The sequence below is a fragment of the Aulonocara sp. 'chitande type north' Nkhata Bay genome, linkage group LG3 (genome assembly GCF_057382095.1).
Source record: "Aulonocara sp. 'chitande type north' Nkhata Bay isolate Kocher_YH1m ecotype deep benthic linkage group LG3, A_spYH_male_GT1.1, whole genome shotgun sequence".
NCBI classification, from domain to species: domain Eukaryota; kingdom Metazoa; phylum Chordata; class Actinopteri; order Cichliformes; family Cichlidae; genus Aulonocara; species Aulonocara sp. 'chitande type north' Nkhata Bay.
Genome location: NC_141346.1, coordinates 24,635,809 through 24,652,916, shown reverse-complemented (window position 1 = coordinate 24,652,916; position 17,108 = coordinate 24,635,809). Strand labels below are relative to the sequence as shown.

General features: G+C 40.4%; 1 pseudogene; it reads right to left on the bottom strand.

The window, feature by feature from the left end:
- Nucleotides 1–15,286: 15,286 nt before the first annotated feature.
- Nucleotides 15,287–16,149, bottom strand: LOC147334737 (uncharacterized; annotated as a pseudogene).
- Nucleotides 16,150–17,108: the final 959 nt, after the last annotated feature.

The following is a 17,108-nucleotide window of genomic DNA, read 5'->3' as shown; positions in this document are numbered from 1 at the left end:
GGAGTGAACAACAACCTATGTATCGACCTCTGGGGTGTCAGAGGTCGAAAGGGGGATTGTGGGGATAAACAAAAAGTATTTTACCAGCATAATATAATCTGCAGTATGAGCATTGCTTTAACAATATAACAGATAGCTTTAAGATGGCCTTAAGATGTTTATGATGATGTTAACTTTGTATTTCAGGGGCAGTTATAATTATTTTATACATATTGCATATCTGTGCTTATTTGAGTTGATGTTCAGGTTCTTTAAAGGTCGTAAGCTTCACTGACGTGACTGTTCAGGTGATACATGCTGAGGGAAAACTAGAACATAGAAGGAATTGCAATACATGCTTACAAAACACTTATATCAGTTTATTTTATTATCTTTTATATGTTCATATTCTTGTATTAAGGTTTTAGTAGAGGTTCTTGGTTAAAACATTTATTTAGTAGAAGACATACACATAGTCTTAGTGAGCTTCTGGTCTGGTAAAAGGTCAGAAGTGCAACAGGTGAATTGAGAAAGAGCATTTGAGGACGAGACACAGACAGTAGGTGAAGAGGTGACACAAAGAGCATGTGAGGTCAACACACACACACACACACACACTTTAAATTAGATTTATTTAGAGGAAGAGGTTAGTTATGTTTGGCTGTAACTGCAAAATTGTCTTGGTAAAAGAGGAACCGTTTCTTGGTGTCTCGGCAAGAAAGAGGAACAAGACAAGAACTGAAAGGTAGACAGGAAGGGCTAGCCATGAAAATAGAAGATGATTTTCTAGGTGAAAAGTCATGATGATGTTGATCTGATCTATGTATAAAATGTATCTGTGACGCATGAAGGGGCGTCAGTAAACAAACCCTGATGTTATAAAATAATTGTTTGTGCTTTAGTAAGTCGAAGATCAATTGCTGTGTTCAGTGATCTTCCCACATGTGAATTAAAATCTTCGTTTGACTTCACCCGGCCGGACCAGTGTGGTTATTTTTCGATCACCTCTTGTACCCTTTCTCAATTCTTGAATCTTAACAATACATTATATATATAATGTATATATATACATTTAAAATGTTTGCAGAACAGGAACCTGGACCTGATTGAGATCCTGTACCATCCCTTGTAAATCTAAATCTAATGGAGTTACTATATAAATGTTTTCTGTAGTTGAGGTTTACAGTTTACTGATGATGACATTTGATATATGAATATCAAATACACATATACATGAAGACAAGTAATTTTACAATTTGATTGATGTTATCAGATATCAAATAAACTGGTGGGTAAAAGAACCCATCAACCACTTTAATTACACTCAAGAACTTGATCTGATTGATGGCATACAAATGAAAAATTTAACAGTATTTCCTGAAAACCTTCCTTTGTGAGATCAGTGTTAAATAGATCTCATCACAGTAGATGTCTTTCTGAAAGTTAAGTTAAGAAAGTTAAGGATATATTACATCCACTCTTATCTTCCTTAATGCCTTGTGCCAACACATTGCAGCGCAACTACCTGAAACCAACTCACACAAAAGTTGATCATCTTGTTAATATTTTTACTTCTTCACTGTGTACAACTTTTGATAATGTAGAAAGCCTCAAATCAGAACAACTTGACTCCCTGGCATAACTTTCTTGATATAGTATGATGCAATCCCATATTAGAATCTTGGTAAATGTATTGTTGTTATTCAGCCTGGTCCAATGTGCCCCTTTTTAACTTTGAGCACCTGCCCCTTTAAACGTCTCTGCATGGCCCTGTGGAGGTGAGAAGGATATATTTAGACTCAACAGACCTGACAGCTTGCTGAAGTTTTGCCTGGCCAAGTATCTGCTGCTGCTCTCATATTTGAACGTGTGACATGATCGTGGTTCATGGAGTATTTCACGGAAAATGTCATGAAAATTCAAGGAAAATCTCTTCAAGAGTGATTGTCTGAAAGTGCTGTATGTATGTGTGGATCTGTGTGAATGTTGCTTGTAGTAACCACACAGCAGTGTCCACTAATTGTAGAAAACCACAACATAAATGCCACTCAGTTTCATTAACTTCTTAAACATCTGTAGGTGAAACATACGAAGAAATGGCAGTTCTTCAACTTTTAAGGTCTTTTCTTTTACAAAAATAGAAATTTTGTTGAACACAGGCATTTTATCTTCTAAATGGGATTCAGTTTATGTGAAGCTTAAACATGAACACAATGATTTATGCGTAAGTTTTACCATAGCTAAGTTATCAAGCACACAAAAAGTCATACACTGATCATGGACCCTTCTTTCAAATTAAACCTAAAATCCCCCCTTTGACACATTTTTATGTGTCACACAGAATGAAAAGGCTACACCACGTCCAGGAAATTAAAAGAAAGAGGTTAGTCATATTATTCCTCAGAAAACCTCAGCGATTCTCCTCTCGAGTATATTTGCTCCAGGCCTGCAAGCCTGTGTTAAGAAATTAAATCAGTTTAATTATCATGTTAAATCTGTTGAACTCCTCGAGCTTTCTTCCACATCACCCATGCCTGAAAACAAAACCTGTTAATTAATATGACCTTCACATTTGAAACTGATTTTTTTCTTTTTGTTTTTCTTGTTTTTCCTTAGTTTTTTCCACTTTAACATTTAGAATTTCCCAACAATGACCCAATTTTATTACTCCAGAGATCAGTAACCCAAAATTAGCAGCCAAAAGGTCTACAGCTCACAGTGTCATGTGAAACTACAATCTCCCCCTCTCTTGACCTCCTACTCCTGCAAAAAACAAAAATAAATAAAACCTCCGCCCTTTCTTACCAGCGTGGTGAATTGTTTGTCAACAGTTACTAATCCTAAACTTGGTCCAGTCTTTGTCTCAGTGTCAAGTCAGTCAAAACTTTAATCCACCTCGTCAGTCCATCACAGTCCAGTCATACATTCATTCACACGCTTTTGCACTAGATCTTGTGGATAATTGAGTGTCACGCACAAATTTTCAGATTCTCCACTCTCAGCAACATGAGCTCATTCATTTGTTTTTTCTTTTTCTTTTTTTTAAAAAAAAACAACAAAAAAAGTTCTTTATGATTTTGGACTGGATTGACTCGGTGCAATCCTTTTAGAGTCCCCACAGGTGGCCTTCTTCTCAGCCCATTACAATCTGGAAAAACTCACCTTATATTTGCTCACAAGGAAGTATTTTACAGCGCTGTTAATTCTTCTTGCAGGCCTGCTTAGAACAGAAATGAGAGAGCGAGAGCTGATTATTAAATCATCAAAACACGACACCTGACAGGTTTTCTCTAAGTGCACTGTGACAAAAATATTGGGTTCAGTTCTGGACATGTCCATGTATAGAAAAACTCTCTCTGCTGAAAAGAGGAAAACAACCCAAACCTAACTGGCTGAATCAACCTCTCACTAAAATAAAACCCGACAAAATCTGCCAGATTAATCACAGGAAAGTTGTTGCTTACTAGTATCACAATATGTTATGGGAATTAGAACTTCTTTAATTTTTTTTTTTGTCTCCACTCATTCAACTAATTTGCATATTGAGTCATATCTCAAGAAGTTACCAGGACAACAGAAATGCATATTCAAAACATTACCACAAAATTTAATTATTATTATTTTTTCTTCCTACAGTAATCACTTCTTTTGCTCAATCAGCACAGGATCACTTCCAATTTACTATTTTAAAATCAAATTTATTATCTGATCACCGTTTGGTAATACCCTATATTTTCCTTTTCACAAAAGCCCCCTGTTGTCCTGGACTTCTAGAGCTATTCCTCAGTAATGGATAACCACAGCATTTAATAGCAAGTATCTGTTAAATCTACACTATTTAGCATTTATCTAATGAATGAACATTCGTGAGTGTAAGCTGGTCTTCATTGCATGTATGGGTTTGTATTCAGATTAATGCATGCATATTGGCGTGAAGCTGTGATTGTAAACTGTCTCCCCGAGCTCCTGATTCTCTTCAAAAACAATTTCACATGTTTCTATTTGTGTATGTATGTTTTCTATTCATTTATATACTTATTAGTTTATTTATTTCTTCATTTCTTTATTTATTTTATTTACCTTTCTGTTGCAGTGCTTTGGACATTTTCTAAACCTCCAGAAGTCCGCCAGCCTCAATTTTCAACCCAATTTTCATATGCTCTCACTTTAACTCATCCAGCCTTTAACAAGACCAGGCTTCACCTCTCACCCGTCCTCATCCCCTCTTCTCACAGCTGCTTCCTGCTGCCTGACCTCTGCAGCCATGAGAGGTCCCATCAGCTGTTTTTTCTTTTCTGTTCATTCTCTCTTCCTCTTCTCAGTCTCTTATTTTGCTGGTTAACTCTGTCATGTAATTAATATGTTCTTAGTGCTTATTTTTTTATTATATTGTTTTATGTACTTTAATAATGAAGGTTTGTAAAGCAAGGCCACTTTTGACTCACAAACTAAGTGCTCAGCCAGACTGAAAAACAGGAAGTTAGTGGACAGAGATCTCCGATGTTGTTCGCGGGATCAGCTGGAGCCACTCTCCTAGCTTGGGAGTCACCGCACCTAGTGCTCCGATTACCACGGGGACCACCGTTACCTTCACCCTCCACATCCTCTCGAGCTCTTCTCTGAGCCCTTGGTATTTCTCCAGCTTCTCGTGTTCCTTCTTCCTGATATTGCTGTCATTTGGAACCGCTACATCAATCACCACGGCCGTCTTCTTCTGTTTGTCTACCACCACAATATCCGGTTGGTTAGCCACCACCATTTTGTCCGTCTGTATCTGGAAGTCCCACAGGATCTTAGCTCGATTAGCTCGGATACCCTTGGGGGCATCTCCCATTTTGACCTTGGGACTTCCAGGTTATACTCGGCACAGATGTTTCTGTACACTATGCCGGCCACTTGGTTATGGCTTTCCATGCATGCCTTGCCTGCTAGCATCTTGCACCCTGCTGTTATGTGCTGGATTGTCTCTGGGGCATCTTTACACAGCCTGCACCTGGGGTCTTGCCTGGTGTGATAGACCCCAGCCTCTATGGATCTTGCACTCAGAGCTTGTTCTTGTGCTGCCATGATTAGTGCCTCTGTGCTGTCTTTCAGTCCAGCTTTGTCCAGCCACTGGTAGGATTTCTGGGTATCAGCCACCTCCGCTATCTGCCGGTGGTACATACCATGCAGGGGCCTCTCCTTCATTGATGGTTCCTTGCCTTCCTCCTCTTTCTTGGGTTTCTGCTGCCTGAGGTATTCACTGAGCACGCTGTGGGGCCATCTTCGTGATGTATTCGTGGATGTTCCTTGTCTCATCCTGGACTGTGGTGCTGACACTCACTAGGCCTCCCTCCTTTTTTTTTTTTTTTCTTTTTTGTGTCCCGTTTGGATCTTTAGCCATCAGAATTGTTGTCTTAAGGCCAAGAAAGATGCCAAGTGGATTTATTTTACCAAGTGGATCATCATGGCCTTGCCATATTGGTCCATTTGATTGACCTTTATTATAATTATGAATTTATTTTATTTTCAGTTCCTACAAACGGGACAGACATGACTGGGGGATAGGACAGGGAGAAAGAATGAAAGAAAGAGAGGGAGAGAAAGAAAACCAAAGGGGAGAAGAGACGGTGAGAAGGGGGGGAAGAAAAAAAACAAACAAACAACAAAAAAAAAAAAAACACCTGGGTCACCTGTATGGAGAAAAAAAACAGAAGAGAAAGCAAACAACAAAGAGCAACATAATAAAAAAAAGGCACCATCACAATAAACTAGCTAGCAGTAAATATCAGTAGATACTAAGGTTTCTCCATGTAACGATCTGCTAGGGAGTGTGGGGAGCCACAGCCCCGTCCTCCAGGGTATGAAGCAGGTATGGAGGAGATCAAAACTCCAGACATCCAGAGGCCCCCAGAACACAAGAGACCAAGGAAGACCAACAGAGGGGCAGCCACGCCACTGTCCCAGTAAGAGCTGAGGAGAGTCCCAGATGAGGGCTCACTCAGCAGCCGCGGAGCAGAAGCCAGGGGGAGTTGCAGTGACGCACCCGTGAGCTCCGCCGGCAGCCAGCTGTGCCTGAGTGACCGAGCCCCAGGCCGAGAGGCCGGGGGCACCCCACCTCCGAAGTGGCCCGAGCGAGCCCCAGGCTCCAGGCCCTGATAAGTGGCCGCCAAGGAGTGAGCCGGTGTGTACCTGGACGCCCATCCCCAGACACAAAGAACCACCAACGCACCGACACCTGAGGGAGTCCGCCACTGGCAGGGGATGTCATGGTGGGTGGAAATAGGCCTCCAAACCTTGGCCTCCTTCCTTCCACTTAGCGTACAGCCTCAGGATGCTGGAGTTCGGATGAAACCCTCCATGCATGGTAAGGAGCTTTCTTGTCTTTATGTCAGTGGCTTCTATCTCCTCCTTTGGCCAGCCTATTACCTGCTTTTTAAAATGTCATTATTTATTGCAGAAAATGAAAACATTAAATATTAAAGTAAGGGTAAATTCAGTTTGATGTTATTTTCTTATATTTTATGTGGGTTTTGAAGCATTGCCTTAGCATTTCCCGATTGCATTTTTTAAAAAAATTGCCATTTTGTTTCAGCTAGTAGCATAAACTCCAAGCATATCAAATCGCATTATGTTTAATGAATTCTGTTCATAACCTGTGAATGGAAAGAATAGATGGGCATAATTTTTAGCCATGAAAAGATTAAGGGTTTCTGGATTGGATCTATCTATAATTACGCTTTAAAGGCTGTGGAGCTCAGTGATTTGTGATGTGCTCAGAATAGATGCAAAAGCATCAAATACCAGCTATTTAAGGGAATTCAGGCATTTGACAAGGATGTCTCCTGGATGCTTAGGTGTGGGATAAATGGAGGCATTACTTCTCTTGGCTAACTTGGGAAAGCTGTGATGTTCCCCTGAAAGAGCTGAAGTTTGTGGCAATGGAGAAAGAGTTCTAGGTGTTTCCACTTAAGCATAATTTATGGTCCCAAATGTGTCTCTGCCTACATGCTTCTATTAGAACAGCAAGTAGAGAGAGGTTTTTATCCACCACAGCTGGGTTCCTGTGCACTCCAAAATCCCAAATATGTCTGTTGATAGGATGGGAATAGGGAACCAAAGTTCACCAGCAACAGAAGAACAGTAAAAAAAAAACAATTTATAGATCAGAAAGATCAGCATGAAAAGCAAAAACAGTGGCTGAACGCTTCTTGTTTTTTTAAAAACTTAGTTTCACTTCAGTTCTTTGCATGTTAGAACTTTGCTCTTCTACATGGCTGGCTGACAGACCAACAACAGCTTAAGCAACAGTTTATCACAGATCGGTTATACCACATATTTGTACATCAGAGCTCTCTGTGGGGCTGCCAGTGGACTATGAACAGCGTTCCCCTGCTGAAACCTGCTTTAGACTGCTGCCCCTGTTACTTTGATACAGATAAGTGGCAAAACATAGATAAATGTTATCACAATGTAATTATATTGATTTTATTAATTAAAAAAGATTATGATACATTTGGCTACTTCCTTTTGTTTAACAATAAAACTAGAATAAAAACGCACATATATAATATTGCTCATTAACATTTCCCTACTTGTATTTCTTGTTGGTGCTGGAGCACTGACAGCTGGAGCTGTTCAAACATTAAGAGAAATCTGAAAGTATTGATCCACAATCCTAAATCCATCCATTCATTTCCTCTTATCCTTTTCAGGGTTGCGGGGGGCGCTGGAGCCTATCCCAGCTTTCATAGGGCGAGAGGCGTACACCGTGGACAGGTCACCAGTCTTTTGCAGAGCTAACACACAAGGAAAGACAACCATTCGCACTCACATTCACACTTATGGGCAATCTAGATTAATTAACCTATCCCCTCTAAGTCAGGGGTGTCGAACTCCAGGCCTCGAGGGCCGGTGTCCTGCAGGTTTTAGATCTCACCCTGGGTCAACACACCTGAATCAAATGGTTTGTTCATTAGCAGGCATCTGGAGAACTTCAAGACATGTTGAGGAGGTCATTTAGCCATTTGAATCAGCTGTGTTGGATCAAGGACACATCTAAAACCTGCAGGACACCGGCCCTCGAGGCCTGGAGCTCGACACCTGTGCTCTAAGTGCATGTCTGTGGACGGTGGGAGGAAGGCAAGGCAAGTTTATTTACATAGCACAATTCAACAACAAGGTGATTCAAAGTGCTTTACAGAGACCAGAGTACCCGGAGAGAACCCACGCAAACACAGGGAGAACATGCAAACTCCACACAGAAAGACCCCAGCCTGATGTTGAAATTGAACTCAGAGCGTGAGAGAAAAAAAAAAAACCTTTGGGAGCCGGCTCGTATCGTTCACACTTTAAAAAAGATACAGGCCACAATTAATAAAATGCACAATATTATAATTTTAGACACATTATCCTTTTCTCACATTTATGATCCTTATAGACACATTCAGTATGTATAGAGTAGATGGATTTTGCAATAAGAAAAGTCTATATATGTGCGCTTGACTAAAGGGGTTAATGCAAAGACATGCAGTGGTTTGCAAAAGAATTCAGGCCCCTTGAACTTTTCCACATGTTGTCACATTACAGCAACATGAAAAACCAACGCAAAGTGGTGTACACGTGAGAAGTGCAACGAAAATCATACATGATTCCAAACTGTTTTTACAAATAAATAACTGCAAAGAGGGGTGTGCGTAATTATTCAGCCCCCTTTGGTCTGAGTGCAGTCAGTTGCCCATAGACATTGCCTGATGAGTGCTAATGACTAAATAGAGAGCACCTATGTGTAATCTAATGTCGGTACAAATACAGCTGCTCTGTGATGGCCTCGGAGGTTGTCTAAGAGAATATCCGACTGTTAAGTGATGACGTGACGAATCCTACTTCCGGGCCTAAAGTAGTCTGCATTTAATATGGCTTTTGTGTTGTTAACATGGTTAATATTATGTATTTTTTTCTATTTAATCTCAAAAAGGTCCTAAAACAGTCAGTGATCACCGTTGACCTCCCTCGGCTTTTATTACCGCTAATCATTTATTTAAGCTCAGTTTTTAAAACCTTAGGATCAAATCAAATCAAATCACTTTTATTGTCACATCACATGTGCAGGCACACTGGCACAGCACATGCGAGTGAAATTCTTGTGTGCGAGCCCCACAAGCAGCAGAGATGTGCAAACACAACAACACAAACGAGCAAAATACAAGAATGGCCAACCTGAAACTAATAAATATATGTACAATATATAATAGTGTATGCATTTCTGGATGTGTATACTAAATATTTTCCTACGTGTGTGTGTGTGTGTGTGTGTGTATACACATTTTTACAAATTAAATAGTAAAAAAAAAAAAAATAATAATAATAATAATAATAATAATAAAATATATAAAATATACAGAGTTGAATATGTGCAAAACAAGTGGCATTTATATACAGTGTGGAGTGCATAATGTTGAAGTTCCAGTAGTGAAGCTGAGGTGTCTATGACGTGTTCAGCAGTCTGATGGCCTGATGGAAAAAGCTGTCTCTCAGTCTGCTGGTACGGGACCGGATGCTGCAGAACCTCCTTCCTGATGGAAGCAGTCTGAACAGTTTATGGCTGGGGTGACTGGAGTCCTTGATGATCCTCCCCGCTTTCCTCAGGCAGCGCTTCCTGTAGATGTCTTGGAGGGAGGGAAGCTCACCTCCAATTATCCGTTCAGAGCACCGCACTACTCGCTGGAGAGCTTTGCAGTTGTAGGCGGTGCTGTTGCCATACCAGGTGGTGATGCATCCAGTGAGGATGCTCTCAATGGCACAGTGATAGAAGGTCCTGAGGATGCGGGGGCTCATGCCGAATCTTTTCAGTCTCCTGAGAAAGAAGAGGCACTGCTGCGCCTTCTTCACTGTTTTGTTTGTGTGTACTGACCACGTAAGATCCTCAGCCAGATGTACACCAAGGAACCGGAAGCTGCTCACTCTCTCCACAGCAGCGCCGTTGATGGTGATGGGGGTGTGTACTTCTCTGCACCTCCGGAAGTCCACTATCAACTCCTTTGTCTTTGCGACGTTGAGGGTGAGATGGTTGTCTTGACACCAGTGGGTCAGGGCGCTGACCTCCTCCCTGTAAGCCGTCTCATCACCGTTGGTGATAAGACCCACCACTGTAGTGTCGTCCGCAAACTTCACAATGATGTTGGAGCTGTTAGTGGCTGTGCAGTCGTAGGTGTAGAGTGAGTACAGGAGAGGGCTCAGTACACACCCCTGTGGAGCACCAGTGTTCAGTGTGATGGGGGATGAGGTGATGCTGCCCAGTCTGACCACCTGGCGTCTGTCAGACAGGAAGCTAAGGATCCAGCTGCAGAGGGAGCTGCTCAGTCCTAGATCCTGCAGTTTCCTGTCCAGCTTCGAGGGAACGATGGTATTGAATGCTGAGCTGTAATCTACAAACAGCATCCTCACATACGTGTCTCTCTTCTCCAGGTGTGACAGGGCAGTGTGTAGTGTCAGGGCTATGGCATCATCAGTGGACCTGTTGTGGCGGTATGCAAACTGTAGAGGGTCCAGTGAGTCGGGTAGTGCAGAGCAGATGAAGTCCCTGACCAGCTTCTCGAAGCATTTGCTTACAATGGGGATCAGGGCAACAGGTCGCCCTACAGGATGTAACTACAGCCCAGCCCATGCAGCAGTATACAGTGGGGCAAAAAAGTATTTAGTCAGCCACCGATTGTGCAAGTTCCCCCACTTAAAATGATGACAGAGGTCAGTAATTTGCACCAGAGGTACACTTCAACTGTGAGAGACAGAATGTGAAAAAAAAATCCATGAATCCACATGGTAGGATTTGTAAAGAATTTATTTGTAAATCAGGGTGGAAAATAAGTATTTGGTCACCTCAAACAAGGAAAATCTCTGGCTCTCACAGACCTGTAACGTCTTATGTAAGAAGCTTTTCTGTCCCCCACTCGTTACCTGTATGAATGGCACCTGTTTGAACTCATCATCTGTATAAAAGACACCTGTCCACAGCCTCAAACAGTCAGACTCCAAACTCCGCCATGGCCAAGACCAAAGAGCTTTCGAAGGACACCAGGAAAAGTATTGTAGACCTGCACCAGACTGGGAAGAGTGAATCTACAATAGGCAAGCAGCTTGGTGTGAAAAAATCAACTGTGGGAGCAATCATCAGAAAATGGAAGACATACAAGACCACTGATAATCTCCCTCGATCTGGGGCTCCACGCAAGATCTCATCCCGTGGGGTCAAAATGATCATGAGAACGGTGAGCAAAGATCCCAGAACCACACGGGGGGACCTGGTGAATGACCTGCAGAGAGCTGGGACCAAAGTAACAAAGGTCACCATCAGTAACACACTACAACGGCAGGGAATCAAATCCCGCAGTGCCAGACGTGTTCCGCTGCTGAAGCCAGTGCATGTCCAGGCCTGTCTGAAGTTTGCCAGAGAGCACATGGATGATACAGCAGAGGATTGGGAGAATGTCATGTGGTCAGATGAAACCAAAGTAGAACTTTTTGGTATAAACTCAACTCGTCGTGTTTGGAGGAGGAAGAATACTGAGTTGCATCCCAAGAACACCATACCTACTGTGAAGCATGGGGATGGAAACATCATGCTATGGGGCTGTTTTTCTGCCAAGGGGACAGGACGACTGATCCGTGTTAAGGACAGAATGAATGGGGCCATGTATCGTGAGATTTTGAGCCAAAACCTCCTTCCATCAGTGAGAACTTTGAAGATGAAACGAGGCTGGGTCTTCCAACATGACAATGATCCAAAACACACCGCCCGGGCAACAAAGGAGTGGCTCCGTAAGAAGCATTTGAAAGTCCTGGAGTGGCCTAGCCAGTCTCCAGACCTCAACCCCATAGAAAATCTGTGGCGGGAGTTGAAAGTCCGTGTTGCTCAGCGACAGCCCCAAAACATCACTGCTCTCGAGAAGATCTGCATGGAGGAATGGGCCAAAATACCAGCTACTGTGTGTGCAAACCTGGTAAAGACCTATAGTAAACGTTTGACCTCTGTTATTGCCAACAAAGGTTATGTTACAAAGTATTGAGTTGTATTTTTGTTATTGACCAAATACTTATTTTCCACCCTGATTTACGAATAAAGTCTTTACAAATCCTACCATGTGGATTCATGGATTTTTTTTTCACATTCTGTCTCTCACAGTTGAAGTGTACCTCTGGTGCAAATTACTGACCTCTGTCATCATTTTAGGTGGGGGAACTTGCACAATCGGTGGCTGACTAAATACTTTTTTGCCCCACTGTATGAATGACTAACCTCGTATTGTGGATGGATTATCTCAGTTGTTCTCCTGGCTGAAGTTTGGTCCTTTTACAGCATCCTGCCATGCGATTACATTTGTTCCTGACCACCGAGAACACTCACGTTAACTTTTGAGTGGAAAAAAAGTTAGCTTGTTTATATTATGCTAACATAGCTGTGTCGCTAGCGGTCACGTAGCACATCATTATATACCAGCTAGCCCAACTTCAGTAGCCCTATAAACGTCACTGCTGTTTAGTTTTCTGTCTTCATTTATGTTGGAAGTGATAACAGAGCTGTACGTTTTAATTTGTTTCCAAAACCCCGCAGTCAGGACATGCTATATTGTATTTAGCTAACTCCCTGCTAACTTCTAACTCCGTTAAATGTCATAAATTCCGTTTTCATGGATGCCTGGAAACTCAATTGTTACACCTGGTAGAGCAGAACGCTGATCATTTTATTAAAGATGAAAGACTTTAGACAGTTTTTCAACTCTCAGTAATGCCATAGTGATCGTTTGACATATAGACCTGCAGCGGAGTGACGTCAGACTGAACAACCGGATTGGGAGCAACAACACCATGAAGTCCAAAGAACACACAAGACAGGCCAGGGATAAAGTTCTTGAGAAATTTAAAGCAGGCTTAGGCTACACAAAGTTGGCCTTTATGGAAGAGTGGCAACAAGAAAGCCATTGTTAAAAGAAAACCATAAGACGTCCCGTTTGCAGTTTGCCACAAGCCATGTGGGGGACACAGCAAACATGTGGAAGAAGGTGCTCTGGTCAGATGAGACCAAAATGGAACTTTATGGCCGAAATGCAAAACACTATGTGTGGCGGAAAACTAACACTGCACATCACTCTGAACACACCATCCCCACTGTCAAATATGGTGGTGGCAGCATCATGCTCTGGGGGTGCTTCTCTTCAGCAGGGACAGGGAAGCTGGTTGGAGTTGATGGGAAGATGGATGGAGCCAAATACAGGGTAATCTTGGAAGAAAACCTCTTGGAGTCTGCAAAAGACTTGAGACTGGGGCGAAGGTTCACCTTCCAGCAGGATAACGACCCTAAACATAAACAATGGAATGGTTTAAAACAAAACATATCATTGTGTTAGAATGGCCGAGTCAAAGTCCAGATCTAAATCCAATCGAGAATCTGTGGCAAGATCTGAAAACTGCTGTTCACAAACGCTGTCCATCTAATCTGACTGAGGAATTTGAGTCTCTAGATGTGTAAAGCTGGTAGAGACATACCCTAAAAGGCTGGCAGCTGTAATTGCAGCAAAAGGTGGTTCTACAAAGTATTGACTCAGGGGGCTGAATAATTACGCACACCCCACTTTTCAGTTATTTATTTGTAAAAAATGTTTTTGTTGATGATTTTCATTCCACTTCTCACGTGTGCACCACTTTGTATTGGTCTTTCACGTGGAATTCCAATAAAATTGATTCATGTTTGTGGCTGTAATGTGACAAAATGTGGAAAAGTTCAAGGGGCCTGAATGCGTTTGCAAGCCACTGTACATTAAAAGTGAACTTTTACAGTAAGGACCAGTTTTAACACAACACCTTTGTAATGATACAGAACAATCTTTAAAAACAAGACATCAAATAAAATAATTAAACTAAATTGTAACCAAAAAGTTTCATAGAAATTTAAAAACAATATTTTATGGAACTAAACATCAAAAAACATAACATAAAGAATGAAATGAAAAACACAAAATGAGATGAATGAAATAAAAATGTACTGATGTGTTGCATCAAATTGTGAAAAAAGAAATAACTGAACATTTGATTGTTGCAGCTTGAGTAAATATATCCAGGAAATCTAATTTTAATTTGCAATAATGAAAATATTTTTATCACATTTCTTTCTTTTTAACTGTCAAAAAGTTCAATGAACCCTTCAGTTTATTGCAGTTATTTTATGGCTCAAACGTTACACAGTTAAAGAGCTGACTCATTCAGTCTATCAAAGTGACATGTTTCTGACACCTCACAGAATGTGGTTTTATTTAATGATAAAGGTACATTAACTTTATGATCAGTCATGTAAACAATATATCTTTGATCGTATGTGTGGACATATGATAGGATAATTTCAATGAAAAGAAATCCACAGAGATAAGAATCAGCAGCTTTGTCAATAGTGCTTTTTTATGTTTCTTTTCTACCGACTTCAGTATCTGCTGTTTCCAAACAACAGATACAAAGAATGATTTCAAAGTCTGATTTAAACTGAATCTCAGTACATAAGACAGCATTTAAGAAGAGAACCACAAACTGCTAAAAGGATCGAACTTAATGCAATCAGCACAGGAAAAGCACATTTTTCACAAATCTAATAGTTAACAGTACTTAGATGATACTTATTCTAATTGTCATTAATCTTTTTCATTATTATCATTTATAATATTTTTTCTTGTTATATTGTCATATTTATTTGTACTTTTTGTTGAAAAGGCTGCAGGACACTTTTCCTGCTCTGTGTAGAAACAATAAAGGTAAAATCAGACTCATGGGCAGAGTGAACCAGTAAACACACAAGAACAGGACACACCTGTCTGTTTTACGTAACAGATTTGAATTATTCGGCCACTTCACAGAATGTGGTTTTATTTAATGGAGTTACATTAACGTTATGTGCGATGTAAGAAGATCAGTCTTGTAAAAAACATATCTTTGATCTTATGTGTAGACATATGATAGGATAATTTCAATGAAAAGAAATCCACAGAGATAAGTAGCGGCAGATTTATCATTAGTGCTTTTTTATGTTTCTTTTCTACCCACTTCAGTATCTGCTTTTTTCTAACAAAAGATACAAAGTTTGATTTTAAAGTCTGATTCAAATTGAATCCCAGTACATAACACAGCATTTAGGAAGAGAACCACAGACTGCTAAAAGGATATTAATTCAATCAACACAGAAAAAGCACATTTTTCACCAATCTAACAGTTAACAGTAATTAAATTGTTATTAACCTTTTTCATTATTATTATATATATTGTTCTTGTTATATTGTCATATTTATTTTTACTTTTTGTTGAAGAGGCTGCACGGAAAGGCTTTCCCTGCTCTGTGTAGAAACAATAGAGGTAAAATCAGACTGATGGGAAGAGTGAACCAGTAAACACACAAGAACAGGACACACCTGTCTGTGTTATTTAACAGATTTGAATTATTCTGACCAACTGTAACAAGCATTCCTAGAAAACACACCAACAGCACTATCATTATTGCTGTGATGGTGTAGAAAGCTTTTTGTTTTGAATGATCAATCTTCTCCCTGTTTGCTCCCATTTCTCCTGGACCTGGACGAATCAGAACACAGAGAACAGAGAGGCTACAAAAAGAGGTGATCATTAATGAGGCCACAATCATACAGAAATATGGAACATAGGGAACATCAGGCTGATACAGAGCTGTTACTCCAAGCCAACCAAAGCACAGCAGCCACACACACCCAATGCAGATGTTTCTGATCCTGACCCCACCCGACTGTTTCAACCCCATATAGGTGATGGGGTGAACAACAGCCAGGTAGTGCTCAATACATGTCACAGTGTTAAAGAATATCTCACCAGGATAAACAAGAGTACCTGAATACATCCCCATAATAATCAACACTGAGTTATTAGTGTATGTGCCACATAAGAAAGCAGCAGCCCCCAACACAAATATCAGTTCAATGGCAGTCACATGATAGGTGAAAATGTCAGAGTGACTTGTTGCTGCCAAGAAGGACTGCCGCTGCCATCGTTGGTAAGCCACATAGAGAATGAAGATGGAAAGAACAAGGATAACAGAAGTCTTGGTGATGAAAAAAAAAGGGTGATCAAAATCCCATTGCTTGAGGTAAAGCACTCAAAGGCAGAAGAAGACGAGTTATCTGACATGCTGCTTAATGTGATGTTTGAGGCTTGTGTGGAGAAAAAAGAGAGGAAAAAAAAGTTATTCAGAATAAAATTAATTAAAATCCACCTTCATTTTTAATTTGTAACACCAATTAGAGTTTACAGTAAACTGATGATGCTATGATATTTGATACACAAATATCAAATATATAAGATTGTGGAAGAGAAGGTATTTTATAGGTTGATTGCTATTCTCAGATAAAAATAATGAAAAAAAGTTACATTTTTAAGCACATTAAATCTTTAAATAAATAAATAAATGCATACATAAATTCTTCCATTCAGCTATTGGACAAAAATTATTTTTTTTCTTTGGCGGGATTTTGCATTGTGGTGAATGTACTGAAAACACAATGAATTTGCTTGGATTTTTTTTTCCATAAATTTAAAATATCATTAAATTTGAAACAATTCAGTAACACCAAAAACTTTTTAAACTGCAAAGATGATTCATTAAGATATTAATCTTTACCATATTTGTATGGTGACCTGTGTGAGGTATGACTGATGCTAACTGAACATCTTTTAATGATCTCTCTCCACCAATAATAATAATAATAATAATAATAATAATCCCATCTTACTGTTTGTTTTTCTCCTTTTAACCTTGTTTTAATCCAAAGACACACGCTACTCTTCGCTGATATCCAGCTAACAGTATGATGTGCAAGTCCATTATTCAATGTGGTATAAAGATGGGCATCAGTCAAACAAATGACGCACTTTGCATGATACCACACTAAACAAGGTGATGATCACTTTTGGCTGCTGGACTGGCAGGTTGTTTTTGATTGTGTATTTTGTTGATTATACAGTATGTTGTCCAAACTGTAGTTTTCTCTGGTCCCATTCCCAATCAGACCAGGAGTGGCATGTTTGGGACCAGGAAGCAGAGTCATAGTCTTCACGCCTCTCTGCAGCTCCTCTCCTCCTCTTATCCC